At 36.7% G+C, this 22102-nt stretch overlaps 1 protein-coding gene across 2 annotated transcripts in view; it reads left to right on the forward strand.

Moving 5' to 3' along the window:
* The window catches only part of DTWD1 (DTW domain containing 1), a 60730-nt gene extending 38950 nt beyond the window's left edge, over window positions 1–21780 (forward strand). Inside the window, exons 8-10 of one of the 2 annotated variants that reach the window (XR_006818833.1) lie at window positions 2167–2218; window positions 2811–2875; window positions 21149–21780. The gene's annotated coding sequence lies outside the window, so the exon portion shown is untranslated. The remainder of the gene's footprint in view (window positions 1–2166; window positions 2219–2810; window positions 2876–21148) is intronic. The other variant, XR_006818834.1, reaches the window with a different exon arrangement.
* Window positions 21781–22102: the final 322 nt, after the last annotated feature.

Below are 22102 nucleotides of genomic sequence, written 5' to 3' on the forward strand. Positions count from 1 at the left end.
CAAGGTTATGTATTGTCCTCATTTTAAGGTGACAAAAAGCAACCAAAGCTCATAGGTTAGTAATTTGGGAAAGTTACATAATCAAATAAGTAAGAGAACTTGGATTTAAATATAGGTCTTTCTAATTTTAAAAAGCTCAAGTTTATTGACTACATTAATCTACCCCTCCCCGCATGCCCCGCCCCCACCCCATGCTCAAATGCCTCCAATTTATCACCACAACAGCAATTTTGTTCTATGGAACAATGACGGTGTAAATTTAAAGCCATTCTAAAATTATGCAAACAGAAGCAACCACATAAAATATTTCATGTTTAATTAAACCTCACAAATTTCTAAGTAATTAAGTCTTTTCTATTGGTGATTTCAAGGTGGAGTCATTGACTATTTCCCTTATTTCTAGTTGAAATTTTCCAGTCAGTGAAAGAAATGGCATACTATGTTTTATTCAAATCTAGGCAGATGGTGCAATCATTCTTCTATTGTAGACAATGAGTGAGTATTTGTGTTGATATAATAAGAAATTTTGTTCCAACTACAATTTTTATGCATAAAGTATATATCAGGAGACGAGCTGCTTATATATTTAGAATTTTTTAAAGCCCTTATTTCATTTTTTTTTGTTTTATAGATTTAGAGCCCATTTATCTGCTTGAAAAAGTGGATACAAATAGTTTTATTACTAAGTGCTTTAAAATGAACAATGTTGGGGCACCTGGGTGACTATGTTGGTTAAGCATCTGACTCTTGTTTTTGATTCAGATCATGATCTCAGCGTTGTGAGATTGAGCCCTGCATTGGGCGTGGATTTTGTTTAAGATTCTCTCTCTCCCTCACCCTTTGTCCCACCCTCTCTAAAAACTAAATAAATAAAATAAAATAAAATAAAATGAGCATTGTTTCCCTCTTGGTGCCTCAAAGACCTTAAGACTGCCAAACCTTCCCTGTTTCACCCACTAAAATAGAACATGTACTACAGGTATTAGAAAGAACTGTAATGGGCCCAGCACGGATTGGGAGGGAGACAAACCATAAATGACTCTTAATCTCACAAAACAAACTGGGGGTTGCTGCGGGGAGGTGGGATTGGGGGAGGGGGAGCGGGCTATGGACATTGGGGAGGGGAAGCGAACCATAAGAGACTATGGACTCTGAAAAACAACCTGAGGGTTTTGAAGGGTCAGGGGTGGGAGGTTGGGGCAACCTGAGGGTTTTGAAGGGTCAGGGGTGGGAAGTTGGGGGAACAGGTGGTGGGTAATGGGGAGGGCACGTTTTGCATGGAGCACTGGGTGTTGTGCAAAAAGAATGAATACTGTTACGCTGAAAAAATAAATAAAATGAGAAAAAAAAAAAAAAAAAAAAGAAAGAACTGTAATGCTATGAATATAATAATGCAAAAAAGTAAAATTAATAAGTAATCAATAAACATGTGTTCACTTTACCAACAATGTAGTACTATCTGACTAGTTCTAAAATGAGAGTTGGGATGGATGTATAATTGCTAACACTTGGGGTCCTAATCTCTTGCCGTTATCAGCAATGTTAATCCTGAGAATTCTCCTCATTTGTGTTGAAAAATTAATACATTACTGTAATTAAGATCACTAAGATTATGCAAATATAATTTTTAATTTTTCTGATACATGTTAATTAACCCAAATGCACAGAGCATATTGCTTATAACAGAGTTATAAGAAGCTAACATTCTACTAGAAGCTTACCTGGCAAGAATACAATGCCCACTTAAATACCACAGTTGAAAGGAATCTTTCATTCGTAGAGTGGATTATTTAATATGCTTTAAGCCTGTCTGGCTGCTTCTAGCTATCTGGCTTATTCTCAGATGTTACTGTCCATGAGTAATTGTTATACTTTTGAGGTATCAGACATCTTAACACCACCCAGAAAAACACATTTTGACATATAATTTTATTGAAAACCAGAAGTAGACACATTTGAAATCCAAATTGCACATTTATTCAACAAATATCAATTGAGTATCCTCTATTTGGCAGATATATCCACTATGCTTGTTACTGTTCTTTAAAATTTTGATTTCCAAATGTTCATTATTAGTATTTAGAAATGTGATTTATTTTGTGTATCGATCCTGTATACTGTGAATTTGCTAAACTCATGTACTATGTAAATTTTGCTTTATTTTAGGTTCCTTGGGATTTTCTGCATAGACATCATCTGTGAATAGACAGTTTTTCCAGTAAGTATATTTTTTATTTATATATTTTTTTCTTGCCCACTTGAGTTGGCCAGGGCATCCAGTATAGTGTTGGAGAGAGGCATGAGAGTAGACATCCTTACTTTGTTCCCAACATTAGGGGGAAAGCATTTAAACCTTCACCATTAAGTATGATGTTAGCCTTAAGTCATAGGTGTGTATGCATGTGCATGTTTACACATGTTACCCATTATGAGGTTAGGGAAGTTCCCTTCTATTTGTAGTGTGCTCAGTTTATATGTAGATAATGAATGGAATTTGAACTTTATCAAATGCTTTTTTTTCATCTGTGAGTTTTTTCTTCCTTAATCTGTTGAAATAGTGAAATACAGTTTTCTAATTATATTTTCTAATGTTGGACTAGTCTTGAATTTCCAGGAAAGACTCTACTTGATTGTACTGTATTATCCTATTTATCTACCAGTAGGTTTGATATATATTTTGAGTCACATATTTGGTATATTGAATATTTTGATATATTGCTAATATTTTGTTAAAGATTTTTGCATCTCTATTTGTGGGATATGTTGTTCCATAGTTTTTTCATTATGTCTTTCTCTCATTTTGGTAACAGAATAATAATAGCCTCCCAAATGAATTGTGAACTGTTCCTTCCTCTTGTGTGTTATCAAAGTTTGGGTAAGTTTGTATTTTTTCTTTCTTAAATGTTTAGTAGAAATGACCAAAGAAACTATCTGGGCCTAGAATTTTCCATTTTGGGAAAGTTTATGAGTAAAATTCAATTCCTTTATAGATATGGGAAATTTTAGGTTAACTTTTCTTTTCTTTCTTCCTTCCTTCCTTCCTTTCTTTCTTTCTTGTGAGGTTTTGTAGTTCATCTCTTTAAAGAGTTAGTCCTACTCATCTGACTTGGGGAATTTATGGGCACTGAGGTGTTCATAGATTCTTGTATTATTCTTTTAATGTCTATAAGGTCTATAGTTTTCTATTTTTTCTTGATTGATCTAGAAGGAGGTTTATCAATTTTATTTGATTTTTCAAAGAATAAGCTTTTTGTTACCTGGATTTCCTCTACATTTTATTTCAATTTTACTCTTATATTTATCATATTTATCATTTACTTTTTTGCTTGGTTTGAGTTTAATTTGCTTTTTCCTAGTATTTTAATATTGAAACAGATTATTGGTTTGAAATCCAATTGATAGGTTTGTTATAGCATTTAATGCTATAAATTTTCTTCTAAACATTTCTGTAGTTACATCCTATAAATTTTGATATGTTGTGTCTTCATTTGCAATTAGTTCAAAATAATTTTCAGTTTCATTTGAGACTTCCTCTTGATCCATGGACTTTTTAGAAGTATGCATATTTAATTTTAAACAATTGGGATTTTCCAGAAAGTCATTTATTTCTAATTTAATTCCTTTTGATCTGGGAGAAAATTGTTTTGTTTAATTATTTTAAATTTGTTTTGATTTGCATTATGGCCCAGGATATGACCTATCATCACGAATTTCCAGGAATACTTGAAAAAGATGTATGTTCTATTGTTGTTGGAGTTTCTTTAAATGTCCGGTTGGTTGATGTTATTGTTTAGGTGGTCCATAATCACTGGAAGAGATAGATTGTAGTTGGCTTACTTCACCTTGGCCAGCAGTGGAAATTTAAGTTGGATTTTGAACCAGATTTTTTTGGTTAAGTTAATATTTTCAGTATGCCATAATGAAACATTTAAAACCTTTTCTAAAAGCTCCAAAAATCCCTTATGTATTGTGCAACATAATTCTTGATTTTAAACTCATCTTTATACTGTAAGTTTTATTTTTGCTTGGAAGGGAAAAGCCAAAATCTACTTAGGAAATATATAAAATTTTCTTGTTTTTGTTTTTGCGAACAGACACAAAATGTTTTGTTTCATTGGTTGCTCATTGCAAACAGGCAATAATAAGTTTCCTAGTGTATCTAAATTTTAGAGGCATGCCCTTTTGACTCTTTTATTTTAATTTTTTGAAGTTTTTATTTAAATTCCAGTTAGTTAACATACAGCGCAATATTAGTTTCAGGAGTACAATGTAATGATTCAACACGTCCATACATCACCTGAGGCTCATCGCAAGTGCAGCCCTTAATCACCATCACCTATTTCTCCCATCCCTTCCCCATCTGCTCCCCTCTGGTAACCCTCATTTTGTTCTCTATAGTTAAGAGTCTTTTTTCTTTTTTTGGATTGCTTCTCTCGCTCCCTCTTTTTTCCCTTTGCTTGTTTGTTTTTCTTCTTAAATTCCACATATGAGTGAAATGATATGGTATTTCTCTTTCTCCAACTGACTTATTTGATATAGCATAACACTCTAGCTCCAACCGTCTTGTTGCAAATGGCTAGATTTCATTCTTTTTTATGGCTGAGTAATATTTTTCACATAAACATACACTCATACCCCCACATCTTCTTTATCCATTCAGCAGTCAGTGGATACATGGGCTGTTTCCAGAATTTGGCTATTGTAGATAATGCATTCATTTTCTTTTGGAAAGGTTACTTTCCTTTAGCTATAGAGAGAAAACTGAGGCATAGTGAAAGAAAGAAATCTATTAAACTACTGGATCTGGTACTGAATTTGAGCTTTTATTCCCTGCAGGCTGACTACTTTTCCATGCTTTCTTCCATTCATTATGAGTTAGAGAGGCAAGTTAGGACAGTGTTTCTCAATCTTTAAAAAAAAGAAAAGAAAAGAGAAGAAAAGAAAAACAGCAAAAAGACATATTCCCTTTTCACAAATATAAATATCCTATATTCTTTTTATATTACATTTAAATTTTCTAAATGAACATTTTGACTTAAAAATTTCAGGAACTTAGGGTGTTTCCCCCCAAATTCCTCATGTTACCCTCTCCTAAGATTAAAATACATTCCAGGGAAAGACACCTTATGTTGGAAATGTAAATTGTTTCTTCCCACCAGTTCATTGGTACCTGTCCATTTGGGATCCTTTGGCAGCCTTCTTATTTTTTAAAGTCTTGTTTGTAACTAATGAATCATTGAACACTACATCAAAAACTAATGATGTACTATGCGGTGGCTAATATGAACATAATAAATAAATAATTTTTTATCGAACATAATAAAATAAATAAATAAATAAACCAAATATCACTGCTTAAAAAAACTCTCAGAAGGAATGCAACCCTGTCCTTATCTTGCTAGTAGTTTCCAGAGACCTATTTTGGACTTCTGATAGCCCAAACTTTAAGATATTAAATATGCTTTGTTATTTAAAAAAATTAAATCTTACTCACCCTAAATGGTCAGACTGTGGCTCATCTGTATATCCAGAAATAGAGCAGGTTCCGCTACTATTGATAGTCACCTCCCTTTCCCCCTGTAAACACATGCCAGCTAGTTTACACAGAAGTGTGCAAAGGAGGGGCACCTGGGTGGCTCAGTGGGTTAAAGCCTCTGCCTTCAGTTCAGGTCATGGTCCCAGGGTCCTGGGATTGAGCCCCATATCGGGATCTCTGCTCAGCAGGGAGTTTGCTTCCTCCTCTCTCTCTCTTTGCCTGCCTCTCTGCCTACTTATGATCTCTGTCTGTCAAATAAATTAAAAAATTCTTTAAAAAAAAGCAATGTGCAAAAGAATCACCTGTGTCACAGCCCATGAGAATAATTAGTAACAGGTTAGAGATGGTTGTCCAAGGGCTGAAGTCTAGCAAACTCTTGAGGGCAGGGTAGGAATTACCAGCAGGTCACTAGTAATGAGAAACTTTCTTCTTCGTGGTTTGTTATGGAAGTGAAACTATATTGGCTCTGCTATCAAGTCTGCCATCATTTAAACAGAGCCAGCAGAGAGACTACCAGACAAATCTATTCTTTAACCAGTATCTTTCCAACATACTTGAAATAATAGGAAAAAGTAACATGACATTATTTCAATAGGTCATATCAACCCCTTTCTTTTTTCTCTAAGTTGTTTTTGGATTTTGGGTATTTTGGCTGTGGGATGATGTAGGATATTTCAAAGAGTTTTCCTACAATCCCTGTAACATTATATAAAATGTGAGTAAGGTCTATAGAGGTATGGAGAAAGAAAAGCAGCAACAGAAATAGAAGCGAGGGAGTGAGCAAGGAAATGGGCTAGACTAAGAACGAGAGTATGTGTGAGACTAAAGGTCTGGCATATTTTAAGCCTGAAATCAACATTATTTCTTAATTGATCTCTTTCCTTTGATTTTCATCCTCTTCTGATTGAGCCCCTTCCATGGCAGAGTCAATACTTACAGTGCAAATCTAACCATGCTGGTCCTTTCTTAAAATTCTTTGTAGGATGAAGTCCCTTCAAGATCTGACCCCCATCCTTTGCTTTAGTGTCACCAACTGCCACCCTTTATCTTATGCTTAGATGATTTTCATTTCCTTTCTGTTTCTGAGGACACTGGGCTATGTCATTCTCTTTGTCTTTGCATTATTCCTTCCCCCTGGCATTTCTGGTCCTTGTCTTTGTTGGCCAGTTATACTGTGATACTTCCTCTGTGACTTCTTCCCAGGCTGTATATTCTATGATAGTTAATTTCTTCCACAAAACATTATACATAGTACTTTCATTATAACATTAATTGCTATATGCTAATTATTGGTTTTGTGTTTGTTGTGCCACTGATCTGTGAACATTTTGTGGACAGGGGCAAAGTCTTATCATTTCGTTACCTGGATCTAACACTGTGACTGGTACACCATAAACTCTCAGAAAATGTTGGTTGATCTTAATTAAATAGAACTGTAATAAGAAGTCACCATGCAATCTTTCACTTTGTGGACTCTTAAGCTCAAATATGCAGCTGTGATTATGCTATATACTTTATCTGCTTTAGGAAAAAAAAACCAACAATGTTATTTCAGGCAGATAGCTGGGTCAAGCAATCATGTTCTCTTTTTCCATTGGGGTAAGGATATTCCAAAGGGAAAATATGAACAGGAGCCTTTTACACCAATCTTTTATACCTAGGGGGAAAAAGGATTGCAAATTTTTCCGAAGCCAGTTAGAAAATTGGGCCCCTCTGCAATGTGATACTTCTAAAAATAATGCCCAGAGGAACAGCAGTTCTAGAGAATACTAAATCCAAGTGTGGCTAGATTCCATCTTCATTTTGGAAACAGCCACAGCTGTGGCCAGCGCAGTCAGACAATGGAATGCAGTTGGGGATTTGATATGGGGGGAAAGGAGAGGGAACTTGGTTTCCCGTCCTGAGGCAGTTGGCACATAGTCCTAGGTCCCTCCCCATCCCCCAACTCCAGGCCCCAACTCTGTCCTCATCACCTAGGAAATATATCAGTGATTGGGGTAAGATCTGGCATTTGGATTTTGTTTGTCCTCTTGGGAATATTCTACTGAAAGAAACTTTAAAAAATTCAAGATGACAATATTATACTGTACACATCTAACTCTCTCTCCAAGTATGGACAAGTACCAAGTTAAGCCACAGAGAAATGTTTTCCTTCTTTTAAAAAATTTTCTATAAATGGTATTTTGCAATTTATCTGAGACAAAAAGAAACACAGTAGTTCCAACATCATTAAGTTTCCTTTCTCCAAAATGTTACAAGATCATGTGTCTGCTGGAAATTACACACTGGTCTTAACCGGCAGCATTTTATAGAGAAGATAATTTCCAGTCCTATCTTCTGTGTCTGCTTGTACTTTCCTACCTAACCCCCTTTATTAAATCATCAAAAGCTCACATGGCAAAGATGAGAGAACGATTAGCAACTACGTGGAAGTAGCATGTCTATTCTGTAAAGAGTTACTAAAGAAAAAGATATATGGCTATGTTAGTCAGAGTGGCGGTTACTTCTGGAAGGAAAGGTTGGTAGTAACTGAAAAGAGGCATGAGGGAGACTTCTGGGTGCTGCTTGTGCTCTGTTTCTTGATCTGGTACTGCTTACATGGGTGTGCTTAATTTTTGATACATGACCTATACCCGTATGATTTCTATATTTTCCTGTACATTTTACTTGGATAAAAATAAATAATGATAATCATGGTATTAGGCCCATGTTGGATCAAACACCATTTAGTACAAAGAAAGTAAAGATCAATAGATCCATGTCTATATGATAATAGACAATACATATATAATATAATAATATAAAATACATTGAATACACCTAGTAGGAGCATGTGGAATATACCTTTTAGGAAGAGGTCATAGGGAATAGGAGGCCCAGAAACCTAGCCTTTTTCCCACTGAGTAATAGGCAGGGAAGCTTCTCTTCAGCTCTTGTTGCCGTACTGCCCAGTCATTCTTCAGTTGCCTTCATATTGTTACAGAACAGCCCTTCAGGAAAGATAGGGCAGATATTATAAACCCATCTTAGAAAGAGGAGTCTGAGATACATACTAATTTAATAATTTATTTAAGATAATAAATTCAGTGGTGATGCTAGGGTCTGGATCTAGGTCTGTTGGTTCCCAGTGGAATTTCCTATTCATGCAAGTGAATATGATACATTGAAGTCAATAGTCACGGTGTCCACTTCCCTCTTCTTGATATCAAATCAAGAAAATACTATGACTATTGGGAGAAAGCCTCATTTGTACTCTGTTGACCTTGATCAAAGTCCTCTTCATTAAGCTCTTTTGACTAATCCTGCTTAAACTTCTACCAACGGAAACAATGCCCACCCCTCTCTAGAATCTCCAGCAGGCAGGAAGACCAGAGATCTCTGAGCTTTCCTCAAATAGCAGACAAAGCCGGCAAGTCTGTGAGAGGATTTTTTGGTGAAAAGGGGTGATGGAGTTATAGGGGATACCCCCATTACAAGTTTCTGAAATCTTTGAAAGAACCCAGCAGTAGTTTCCCAAGGGGAGGAAGTGGGGGGCTGTGGAAGCCGTTTGCTCTGGGTGCAGGAAAAAGGAATGCGCATTTTCTGTAGAGAAATTTTAAAAATAGTAAATCCAAACAAAAGTTGTTAACCTGCTTTTTATTATCACCATGTGCCTGAAAATCCTTCGGAGCTCTACCTGGAGACATTCACCAGACCAGAGCACAGTAGTGAGGAGTGCAACTGAAGCCCTTCCCTCTGTTTCTACCCTGTGCCTCATTCTGACATTAAAATGTTAGTTCTTGTAGCTGTAAAATGTCTCATTATTGTCAGTGCACCAGCCAGCATGCTCTGTCCCTGGAACAAAAGGGGTGAGAGAATTGTTTGTAGGAGTTGTTGTAGGTAGATATTCTGGCTCATTCTGGGTCTGCACCTATCTCGTGGCCACATTCCGGCACCTCTTTACAGAACTACAGCCCAGAGTATTTGAGCAGATGATTGAGAACATGTACAGGGTTTGGCTCAGAGACCACTGCAAAGGAGCCCTCTTGCTCTTCTCACCTTGTAAGACCACAGCCTTTCCAAGGTGTTGCTTACAACCTTGAATAGCTGAATAATTTCTCCCTCCCACCTCCTCACAAGGACACCTCTGTTTTGATCACCTACTCAGGCTAAGCCCATTCTTATCTCTCCTACTCTCCACCATTTCATTGTAGAAATTAGTTAAAAGCTCCAAAACAGATGCTAACTTGTAACTATGGCTGGTCAGTGACTGAAGAAGACAAAGGGAGTGGAGGGAACTGTATCTCCTTTCAGTTAGACTCTGGATAGCTGTATTGAGGTGTCTGCTACCATTGGGCCCTGTGCCAAACTTATTATGCCTTAGGAACTGATTCCAAATGTTCCAAAAGTTTGAAAAATGAAGGATGAATGAAGTTGAATTAGGCAAATGATAACTTAAAGCAAAAATGATAATGTTAGGGATGCCTGGATGACTCAGTCAGTTAAGTGTCCAATGCTTGATTTCAGTTCAGGTATCGACCTCAGGGTCATGAGTTCAATCTCCACCTTGGACTCCATGCCTGGCTTGGAGTCTACTTAAAAAAAAAATGATAATATCAGACAAATTAGAATTTTAAGAGATCATTAAATATAACAAAGGTACTGCAAGTGTTTATGTATCAAACAATATAACCACACAATATTTATTGAAAAGAATAATTGGAAACACAAAGACGTGTAGAAACTCAATAGTCATAGTAGCTTTTAATGTATTCTTTCCAGAAATTGATGGATCAAGCACACAGAGAAAAATTTACTGAAGTTGAAAATGAAAAAATAAATAATTATCAGTATATAAAACAGAGAATAATAAATTCTTCAAATATTCTTGGAACATTAAAAAAATTATTTAGGTCATAAGGCAAATCAAATTTCTGAATCCACATTCTATGACCAAAATGCAATTAAATTAGAAATTTTAACAAAAAGATAACCCAGAATGTTTATTCTCTTAGAAATTTCATTAACAAATAATCTCTGTGAGGAAAAGAAGAAACCAAATTATTTATAAATCTATTTAGAAATACAATGAATGCATAATACATCAAAACATACAGAATGCCACCAATACATATATTTATTAAAAAACAAAAAAGATGGAAAATAAGTGGACTAAGATTCAATGGAAAATCTGAAAAAGAAAAAAGAAAGAAGGAATTTATAAAGATAATATTGGAAATTAATGGAAGGAAGGTGTTTTAAAAATGGATGATATATGGACTCTGAAAATCAACCTGAGGGTTTTGAAGGGTCGGGGGTGGGAGGTTGGGGGAACCAGGTGTTGAGTAATAGGGAGGGCACGTATTGCATGGAGCACTGGGTGTTGTGCAAAAAGAATGAATACTGTTACGCTGAAAAAAAAAAAATAAAGAAAGACCAATTAAAAAAAAAAAAAAAAAAAGAAAAAAGAAATAAAATAAATAAATTAATTAAAAAATGGATGATAAATAAACCAGCTCCTTGAAAATACTAATGAACTACTGAGAGGTGCGACCAAAAAAAAAATGAGAATATAATGCAAATGTCCATTTATTGAGTGACACAGCAGTCCAGGGTTTTGTTCTTTTGCTGGGAAATTTGATAAGTTTTTTGTTTGTTCAGCATCTTGTTTTTTGGGAATTGATACTCCTTCCATTGCCAAGGTTTCAATCACATAGCCCTGATTTTCCCATATGAAGAATAAGTAGTTACCCAGATTGGCCAATTCTTCTGGATACAATGATTTATCCAAGCTTGGGTATTTGACACAAACAGGTCTTCTTCTTGGGGATTCAAATGGGCCCCGGAGAAAGACTCTCTTTTTGTAAGATACTAAATTCTAAAGGACAAATAGGCCTGATGTTCCTGGGACCTTCTTTGCTACCTGAGGGATGAAATCAATACAGAAGATTTTTGCCAAGAGACAGAAAAAGAGGGAGAAAAAGAAAACCAATACATGCATGATCATGTATGCCAAAAGAGTGGTTTTGCTTCTGGAGTTTCCATTCTTCTATCTTTGACCTTAAAACAAATATGCTTTCTTGGTCTTGAAGATATGAGTCTGAGCACTCCAGATACTTAATTTTCTAGATGCCATCACTTGCTTTCATCACTGGGGAAGACACACGGAGAAAAGAGTATAAAAAGAGCTTTCTCTAAGTGTTCATCAAGTACTTTACCATTGTGATACCACTGAATCCTGTTTCAATACTTAAAAATGAGCAGAGACACAGAAAAAGATACGTACATGAGTAAGACAGGCTAAAATCGGTATCCTTGTGGAACTTATAGGCTAGTGGAGAAGAGAGACAATAAATTGTGAACATAATAAATAATAAATAGTATGGCATGTTAGAAGGGGACAAATACTATAAGAAAAATAGAGCAAGTTTAGGGGTTTCACATATGTGTTTTGGGGAGTAGTGCAGGTTGCATATTAAGTAGGTCAGAGAAGGCCCTTGAGAAGGTATCATTTGAACAGAGACTTAAAGGAGGTAAAGGCATTTCCCAAATGTATAACTGGTAGGGGGAGGAGGGTAGATGTCAAGATTGAAAAACAATTTTGCAAGACCCTAAAATAGAACCATTGCTTGTCCACATAGCCTTCATTTCCCAAGACCCTTCATTGCCACTTGACAGAAATGTGCAGTAGTAAATAGGTACATCTATATCTATCCATCTATCTATATATTTTTTAATCAAAGCTAGCCCTGATTATCTTAACTATGTTTAACCAAACAAAACAAATTGTTGAGATTGAGGTGATTATAATACAACATATAAACAACAGAGGCATAAACATGGAGAAACATTTATTCTCTATTCCTTTCCCATAACCAATTATCTATCATTTATTTATTCACCAATCACCATCATCACCATAATACTATATAAAATTTTAAAGCAATATACTATTTACAGAGCATCTTAGACTATCGTCATATTGATACTCAATCCCCAAGCAGTTATATTGTCTGTATCACACTGGTGAGCAAATTCCAAGAAACCCCTATGCTCCGTAAACCTCTATAAAGCATCAGATATCCTATTTTCATATATAACATGTTGATAAGTTGAGTATTTCTTAATTGAATAGTGCCTATAGACCATATTAAACTTTTGGGGGATACACAATGCCAACCAATTAATTTTCAAACAATATTTTTTTAATAGACAATTGTCTTTTCAAGATCATTCATTGTGTATTTGAAGCACAGCTTAATAACTTCTACCAGGTTTTAAAGACATCTGCTTCCCAAAATGAATTTTCTCTTACCCAAGATTGACAATCCTTCAGAAACAGTATCATCGAGGAGACTCTGCTGGTATCCTAAAGAGATGCCCTTCACTACCCAGGATAGCCATCCCCTAGATCCTAATATATCACTGCTGCTGCTTCTTGTTTCTCCAGAGAATTTCTCTCAGCCAAACAAAAGCCATCTCACTCAGGAACCTATTCTTCCTTCACTTAATTCCTCTGCACTATATGGCTTTTTTCACTCCCCTTCCCTTGAGGGCACTCCAATAAATCAGTTGATCAAGAATTCCTGTCTCAGGCTCTGCTTATAGGGAACTTGACTAAAAATACAACATTTGTTCTTTAAATGCATACATGTCCCCAAACATACTCACTATAATTTAGAGAGAATTTGAGGTACTGAGCATGCTCGAATGCATGTAATGGGAAAGCCAAAAACAATCATTAGAAATGTTCTCACTTTTTACTGTGGGGCAAAGAGTGCTCTTATTTATTCTCTACTATGGTTACTGTCAATCAACTTGGCATTTGAATATTTCCTGAACGGGGTCAGGTCTGATAAGATCCTCAAAGTACCAACTGCTGTGGGTCAAGGCAGCTTCATGTTGGATCCATTCCTTAGGAACAAGATGGGTGGAATTTTGCTGGCAGAGGGTGAAATTATACTGCAACCTGGCACATAATCTATCACTTTGTAATGGGGACCTTATGAATGAAGACACCAGAGGACAGAGGACGAGGGTGATATGTCACTAAGAGAGAAGAGGGAGGGAACTATGGCTGGGAAAAACCAAACCATATGAATTTGCCCATTATATCAAAGGTTTCCCAGCATGGAAAAGGAGTCTAAGGAAAGCCTTGTTACCAATTAAAATAATTTATTTTCTTGTATATCCAGGAACAAGTCTGATGGTATTACTCATAGTATATTTTCATATATGTACGTAGACATGTATAGACATACATTACCAAGCACTAAGAAAATGAACACAAGATGGTTCAATCTTATCTTGCTTTAATAATACATTGTCCTGGATGCCTGGGTAGCTCAGTTGGTTAAGCATCTCCCTTCGGCTCAGGTCATGATCCCAGGGTCCCAGGATGAGCCCTGCATCTGGCTCCTTGCTCAACAGAGAACCTGCTTCTCCCTGTCTCTCTGCCTGCTGCTCTGCCTACTTGTGCTCTCTTCTCTAATAAATAAATAAAATCTTTAAAAAAATAATACATTGTCTTTCGCATGTCTTTATGTGTCATTTAATAATATTTATCACATAATGTCTTCCATTGTAGCTATTTGTGATTATTTTTCATTATGCCTTCCCTATCTCTTTCATATAATTTTGAACTCCTTAAGGGGGCAAGACATGGTGTCTCTCACAGAACTGGTCACAAAACTCATCATACAGAAGGGAATCTATATTTACAAAAATGGGATGAAGATGGCCCTGACCAACCATCAGTAAGGCACGGACAATTGCCTTTTCAAATTGTGGGGATGACTTTATTCTTACTATTGTCCATGCTCTGTTTGGAAGAGTTTCACTTTATGACATAGAACATGAATTTATAGGATAATTGTTAAGTAGAAGCTTATTATTATAAAACAGAATTGGGTTAATTATCCTGTTTTGGGATTAAAATGGGCAATGGAAAATAGTTTCATTGACCAGGAAGCTGGGAAACAGTGTTAATGAACTCCTGCCAGAGTGACTTTTATTCCAGGTAAAATCATAATAATAACTATTATTATTATTATTAATATCTAGGCCCTAGTCAATTACTCTTGGAACATTTGTTTTGAAATTACTGTTTAAGAAAAACGAAACCCTTGGCATTTTTCTTCTGAACCAGCTACCAGGATTCAGGAGTGACAGTTTTCCTCTCCAGTGCTAACTGCAAAAACTTCTTCCCTTATTTCCTTTGTTATCTTCTTTTTCCTCATTTATAAGGAAGATGGTTCCCTGTGGTTTTTTTTTGTGAATATGAGGATTATAAATTGGCTGTTGAAAGTGAATTGTCTATTAAGTAATTAGTTTGACCAACATGTTCACCAAACAGACTTGCCTGATCCAAATAGGCTGTGTGGTAAAATGTGGGTTTAGTAAGCTGAAACAAACTCTTTGTTTTTGGATTTTTAACTCCGATTTATTCACTAGTCTTTCTAGAACTTATTTTGTTTTCCTTTCAGTTCCTATGTAACCTCTTAACATAAGAAACCAGGATAATGCACTCCATTGCGAAAACAAAACCAAATAAAAAAATATCCAAAGAGTGTAGACAAGAAACAGATCTTAACTTCACTCCCACATCATGAATTCTCATTTACCTACAGTGCACTTTGTGTGTAGAAGGATAAGTGACTCATCCTCTCTACTCATTGTCTCCAGCAATCCTCTTGGGTAATGAACCTTCATTCTCATCTCTAGGGGCTGCCTATGTGGTCTCCCCTCTTCTACATATCTGGAGTCCCCTCTCCTATGAAGAATCTATCTCTTCTCACTTTCTTATTTAGATATGTGAATTTCTTGTACCTCATAATCTTGTGTACTTTTCTCAGCCTTTCACCTGGATTCTCTGTTACTTCCTTCCATCAGACTTTCCCTCTGGATGGAACCTAGTGAGTTAAAAGAGGTAAGAGTTGATTATGCTGTCTTATATTCTTCCCCGTTCCCCTAGATTACATCATCAAGACCAAGCATCTTCAAAACAGTCTTCAAAATAATTAGACTTTTCACATTACTAAAAGTGATCAAAAACACAATAGAACGTAGAACATAGAACATCGAGAACAGCTTAACTATTCAGTGCCATTATGCTATATTTCATTTTTCTACTTTGAATTACTTTTAAAAAGACCCATTTCACATAAGAGACTATGGACTCTGAAAAACAACCTGAGGGTTTTGAAGGGTCAGGGGTGGGAGGTTGGGGCAACCTGAGGGTTTTGAAGGGTCAGGGGTGGGAGGTTGGGGGAACAGGTGGTGGGTAATGGGGAGGGCACGTTTTGCATGGAGCACTGGGTGTTGTGCAAAAAGAATGAATACTGTTTCGCTGAAAAAATAAATAAAATGAGAAAAAAAAAATACATGAGAAAGTAGAATGGCAAAAAAAAAAAAAAAAAAAAAAAAAGACCCATTTCAGGGCACCTGCGTGGCTCAGTGGGTTAAAGCCTTTGCCTTTGACTCAAGTCATGATCCCAGGGTCCTGGGATCGAGCCCCACATGGGGCTCTTTGCTCAGCGGGAGCCTGCTTCCCCCTCTCTCTCTGTCTGCCTCTCTGCCTACTTGTGATCTCTCTCTGTCAAATAAATAAATAAAATATTTAAAAAAAAAAGAAATCCATTTCTGTAATTGCAGTTTGGTGAATGTCTGACCTCAAGAAGGTAGTGAGGGGTGGGAGTACAAGGGGGTGGAGAGGGGAATGGGAATGGATTAGCCTATATCAGGCACCAGGAAAATACAGAAAATGGAAAAACAAACAAAAAACAAAAACTCTGTCTTGTTATGCTCAACTGTGGATGAAGGAAAATAGAGTCAGTCTTTGGAATAATGTGTATTTAATTCTAGGTTTTTGACTTTTAATAATGTTAAAAGGCCATTAGTTTGGCTGATACTGATCCTCTGTGACTTGAACTGGACTTTAGTTTCTCAGCTGCTCTCATTTAAAAGGAAGACAATATTTGATCAGCCTGTTATTCCTTACTTTCTTTCTACTAATTGCTTTCGTTCTCCCTTGATCTCAACCCAGAACAAGATGGCTGATTAGAAAGATATTTCCTGTAAGAGGGCTGATCTAGACATATCTACACCACGTCAGAATGCTTGAGCACCATCCAAAAGAGCAGAAAATATGTTCTGTGTTACTAAAATGCTGGAATTGAGGTACAAAGTAGTACACAGTAGGTAAGAGCATGTTTTATATCTGTGTCAGGGTTTTATGACATTAGTGGCTCAGACTAAAATCAAACAAAATGGTGCAGCAGTAGGTCCAGCCCTTGGCTTTGTAAAAATGCCAGGGTATAATCACATCTTATTTATTTTTCAAGATGACACAGAAACCTAAGAAAATTTAATCCAAAGAAGATTCCAGAAACCATGTATCAGCAACCCCCCAGAATATGTAATTATTATTTTTTTATTAGATTTATTTATTTATTTATTTGACATAGAGAGATCACAAGTAGGCAGAGAGGCAGGCAGAGAGAGAGAGGAGGAAGCGGGCTCCCTGCTGAGCAGAAAACCCGATGTGGGGCTCCATCCCAGGACCCTGGGATCATGACCTGAGCCAAAGGCAGAGGCTTTAGCCCACTGAGCCACCCAGGTGCCCCATGTAATTATTATTCATTCCTCAGTGAAGGTAATGGAAATAGAAATGGAGGTGAGTGGCAACATTATTATGGATATTGAGGATTGCTGAAATAATGATAATGGTGATGAGATAAACTTCCTGGGGACTTTGCTGGCTTCTAGGTATTATGTCCACTCATATTAGGAGCCAGTGAATTCTCAAGGACTGGCTTCTGAAGAAATAAAGTAATTCTAGCTGAGCTTCTTGAGGCTGAGACTCTCTAGGAGAGGCTGAGTATTTAAAGGAAAAGTTATAGGAAAAATTGAACTTGGATTATCCTGTAATATTCCAGTTAATCACAACAAGTATATTCCAGAATTGCATTTCACTTCTGAGGCCCTGTGGCACTGGCCCCAGGATAAATAACAGAATTTTCTTGTGGTTATCAAGTCATCACTGACCCTGAAAATTGATTGCATTCACATTTTGCTGTTCAACAAATCATACCCAATTTACATCCTGGTGTTAGGTTCTTGCCCACCTAGTGATATTTCAACTTCCGCAAATGGCATCTGGCCTGCTAAGACAAGATTGTTGGTTTGACTGTTGAAGGCCTCCAGCCAGCTTTTGTGCATGGCAAACTTATCTGAGGGACCCAAGACAAGCATGGTCTTTCTGAGAAAATTCACAGGATCGCTCTTCTCTTCCCTAACACCATACTACCTCATTCCCAGATGCCTTTGGTCTGCTTGTTCATTGGGGCTATTGTGGTCAGTACTCCTTCACAGAGGGCAGAGGAGTTGAAACTTTATAGGAGAGTAAAAATATTCACCAGTAGACAGTCACGGGCCCCTGAGAAGAAATCATAGGAAGGTTCAGGCCATCTAACATTCTCTTCTCTCCATCTCAGTCTTGATCTCAATCTCTCTCATTTCTTAACCTCCCTTCCTTCCAGTCTACACAAAGCATGAAGATCCCAAGAAATGGTTAAAACAGGGTAAATAAAGAAGGCATTTTTCGGGCTTAGGTGGCTCAGTGGGTTGGGCCTCTGCCTTCGGCTCAGGTCATGATCTTAGGGTCCTGGGATTGAACCCCAAATTAGGATCTCTGCTCAGCAGGGAGCCTGCTTTCCCCTCTCTCTCTACATTCCTCTCTGCCTACTTGTGATCTCTCTCTTTCTCTGTCAAGTGAATAAAAAAAATTTTGGAAAAAAATTTTTTTAAAAAGAAGGCATTTTTCCTAGTCTTAAAAAATATAGGCACAGATGTTTTCTGACTTAATATATTTTAAAATAAAGTGAAGTGCAAAAGAAAAGCTATATTTATATGGGATCCCTTAAAAAAAAAGTCTTATTTATCCTTTGGCTCAAGTGATCACTGATGAAGCTACAAATAGAGTTCACTTGGAGGGAAAGCAATAATTTTCAACTATTAATCACAAATATTTATTTTCTTCAAAAAATGTTTGTGAAACAGAAACTTCTCAGGAGTTTACAGGGTGAAAAGTCAGGAGCTCATCGTGAGAATGAATTACTCAGAGAGAAAAAGGGAAAATGGAGTTTGTGTAGAAAACAGGAAGGCACACAAATGTGAGAGAAAACACCTGCTTTCCTATAAACGTTGGACTTAATACATTTCCCAGAAATCTTCAATGAAATAGTTGTTAACAAGAAATTCAGATTCAATTAACATGACATTACAGTTTCAAAGGTCAGGAGTAAAAAGCTGACCTCATTTTCTCTTTACTTTTGAGCTTGCTCCCTCTCCAGAATTCTGTGGTGATCTAGCCAACAGACGGAATTATTTCTTTTTAAGCTTAAAGAAAGGTCGCAAATAGCTTTCAACAGATTACAAACAATTTGACACATGATTTCAGAAGCTGGGAAAATTCCATGGATGCAGGGAAACGTCAAGAATTGGTGAAAAGATTTCATAACAGTTCAAGCCAAAATTAACATTGTTAAGGCAGGTTCTATTTTAATTAATTAAGCACAAACCATAGCACAGCCTCTGGATCAATTGTGACTGTTGTGCTAGACAATTTTGAAAATTCTTTGATATTTAAATTTGATGTTATTGCCTAACAGTGAAAGGCCTTTTGTTACTTTAAGATAAACACACACACACACACACAGAAACCCTCTGCTTTTATACCCAGACCAGTCCATGGTGTAATTTGAAGGATTACAAAGGCACTGTCCTGTCCAAAATTATTTTCATTAGGCTCAGCTGAGACAATATTCTTATTCTGTGCTCCCTACGTGGAATAGAGATCCTTTTCATTCCCGCAGATGGTATGCAGAGAACCCCCCTCAAAGTCAACAAGAATAGGTCCACACCCCGTCACCTAATAGTAAAATTTACAAGTCTTAGTGACAAAGAGAAAATCCTGAAAGCAGCCCGAGAAAAGAAGTCTGTAACATACAATGGTAAAAATATTTTTTTATGGTAAAAATATTAGATTGGCAGCAGACTTATCCACAGAGACCTGGCAGGCCAGAAAGAGCTGGCATGATATATTCAGAGCACTAAACGAGAAAAACATGCAGCCAAGAATACTCTATCCAGCTAGGCTATCATTGAAAATAGGAGGAGAGATAAAAAGCTTCCAGGACAAACAAAAACTGAAAGAATTTGCAAACACCAAACCAGCTCTACAGGAAATATTGAAAGGGGTCCTCTAAGCAAAGAGAGAGCCTAAAAGTAGTAGATCAGAAAGGTACAGAGACAGTATACAGTAACAGTCACCTTACAGGCTAATAATGGCACTAAATTCATATCTCTCAATAGTTACCCTGAATGTTAATGGGCTAAATGCCCCAATCAAAAGACACAGGGTATCAGAATGGATAAAAAAACAAAACCCATCAGTATGTTGCCTACAAGAAACTCATTTTAGACGCAAAGACACCTCCAGATTTAAAGTGAAGGGGTGGAAAACAATTTACCATGCTAATGGGCATCAAAAGAGAGCTGGGGTGGCAATCCTTCTATCAGATCAATTAGATTTTAAGCCAAAGACTATAATAAGAGATGAGGAAGGACACTATATCCTACTCAAAGGGTCTGTCCAACAAGAAGATCTAACAATTTTAAATATCTATACCCCTAACTTGGGAGCAGCCAACTATATCAACCAATTAATAACAAAATCAAAGAAACACATCAATAATAATACAATAATAGTAGGGGACTTTAACACTCCCCTCACTGAAATGGACAGATCATCCAAGCCAAAGATCAACAAGGAAATAAAGGCCTTAAATGACACACTGGACCAGATGGACATCACAGATATATTCAGAACATTTCATCTCAAAGCAACAGTATACACATTCTTCTCTAGTGCACATGGAACATTCTCCAGAATAGATCACATCCTGGGTCACAAATCAGGTCTCAACCGGTATCAAAAGATTAGGATCATTCCCTGCATATTTTCAGACCACAATGCTCTGAAGCTAGAACTCAATCACCAGAGGAAAGCTGGAAAGAACCCAAATACATGGAGACTAAACAGCATCCTTCTAAAGAATGAATGGGTCAACCAGGAAATTAAAGAAGAATTGAAAAAATTCATGGAAACAAATGATAATGAAAACACAATGATTCAAAATCTGTGGGACACAGGGAGTTCCTTCTTAAAGATGAAGGAATTCTCAGAGTTGCCTGGTCCCTAGTTTTACTAAAAGATTCCTGACACAAGGAAAAATTCTAGGATACTGAGGTTTTCCTTCAATCAGATTGGTTAGGAGTAAGAAAGGCCTATTATTGCTTTAAGGAGAATAACTTCGAGATTCCTTTGAACTTTGGGATGTGAATCTTCAAAAGAATATAGTATTTATTTTTATTTTTTATCTTTTCTAATTGACTTCAAAGAGACAAATTGCTCTTAAGCTCTTTCTGTCTTTAGTTATTAGTTGATGGAGGACCATGCAATAAGTAGTAAATATATTCATTTCAGTATCATTATTAATAAGGTAGTACTAGATACCAACAGGGGTTAATAAACAGATTCTGATGCGCCTGTTTATGTGCTCTTTTTCCAAGACCAAGCAGTGGTGAAGCAAGAACATGCAAAGCAGTTCATAAAATCTCTAAAAGACCGTCAAAGTAGAGTCTGCCTTCCAGTGACTAAGAGGCCTGACGCAGAGTACTGGGGAACTGACCGGGAAGCTATCGTGATTGCTCTGGAGGTGGAAAGGAACTTATACAAGCACCTGCAAGAGTTGAAGAACTTGGCTTCTAAGAATCGTGAAATTGATCTCGTAGAATTCGTGAAAATTTTCTTGAATAAACAGAAAAGGAACATAAGATATCTGCAATACCAGCATAGCTATCAGGAGGAATTAGAAAGGCTGTCTGGGAGGGAAAGCACACCTGAATGGTTTTTGGAAACATGAGGCCAAGAGGCTTCAACATCTGAAGGATGCACAACAAGTCATCCATAGCAATGGCTCTTGAAGGCAGCTACTTAAGAATCTTGATCTCTGTTTGACAGAAGACTGCTTTCCTTTTAATCTAGTATCCCAATCTTCACTGTTATGCATGGAAATAAATTTGGTTTTGCATTACAAAAAAAAATCTGGATATTCTGAATAATCTGAATATTCTGAATAGTCTGAATATAACTAATGCTTGTTCTCTTTCTCACCTTTGCCCATATTTATCCTGGTATTTCAGAATATCACAAGCTTACTCCCAAAGTTAAACAAAGTTTTTCTTTATTCCTTATAAGGATAGTCTTGTAGCATAACCTTAATGAGAGCTTCTTTACCTATTTCAGTTTCATTTTCCTCATTTCTAAAATGAAGGGTAGTTTACAATTTTTTTTCTGTCTCTAAAAATGTTATGATCAATGTAGATATTTTTTTAAAAAATATTTTATTTATTTATTTGACAGAGAGAGAGGTCACAAGTAGGCAGAGAGGCAGGCAGAGAGAGAGGGAGAGAGAGAGGGAGAAACAGGCTCCCCACTAAGCAGAGAGCCCGATGCGGGGCTTG

Source organism: Meles meles, chromosome 6 (assembly GCF_922984935.1).
Source record: "Meles meles chromosome 6, mMelMel3.1 paternal haplotype, whole genome shotgun sequence".
In the NCBI taxonomy this organism is placed as follows: domain Eukaryota; kingdom Metazoa; phylum Chordata; class Mammalia; order Carnivora; family Mustelidae; genus Meles; species Meles meles.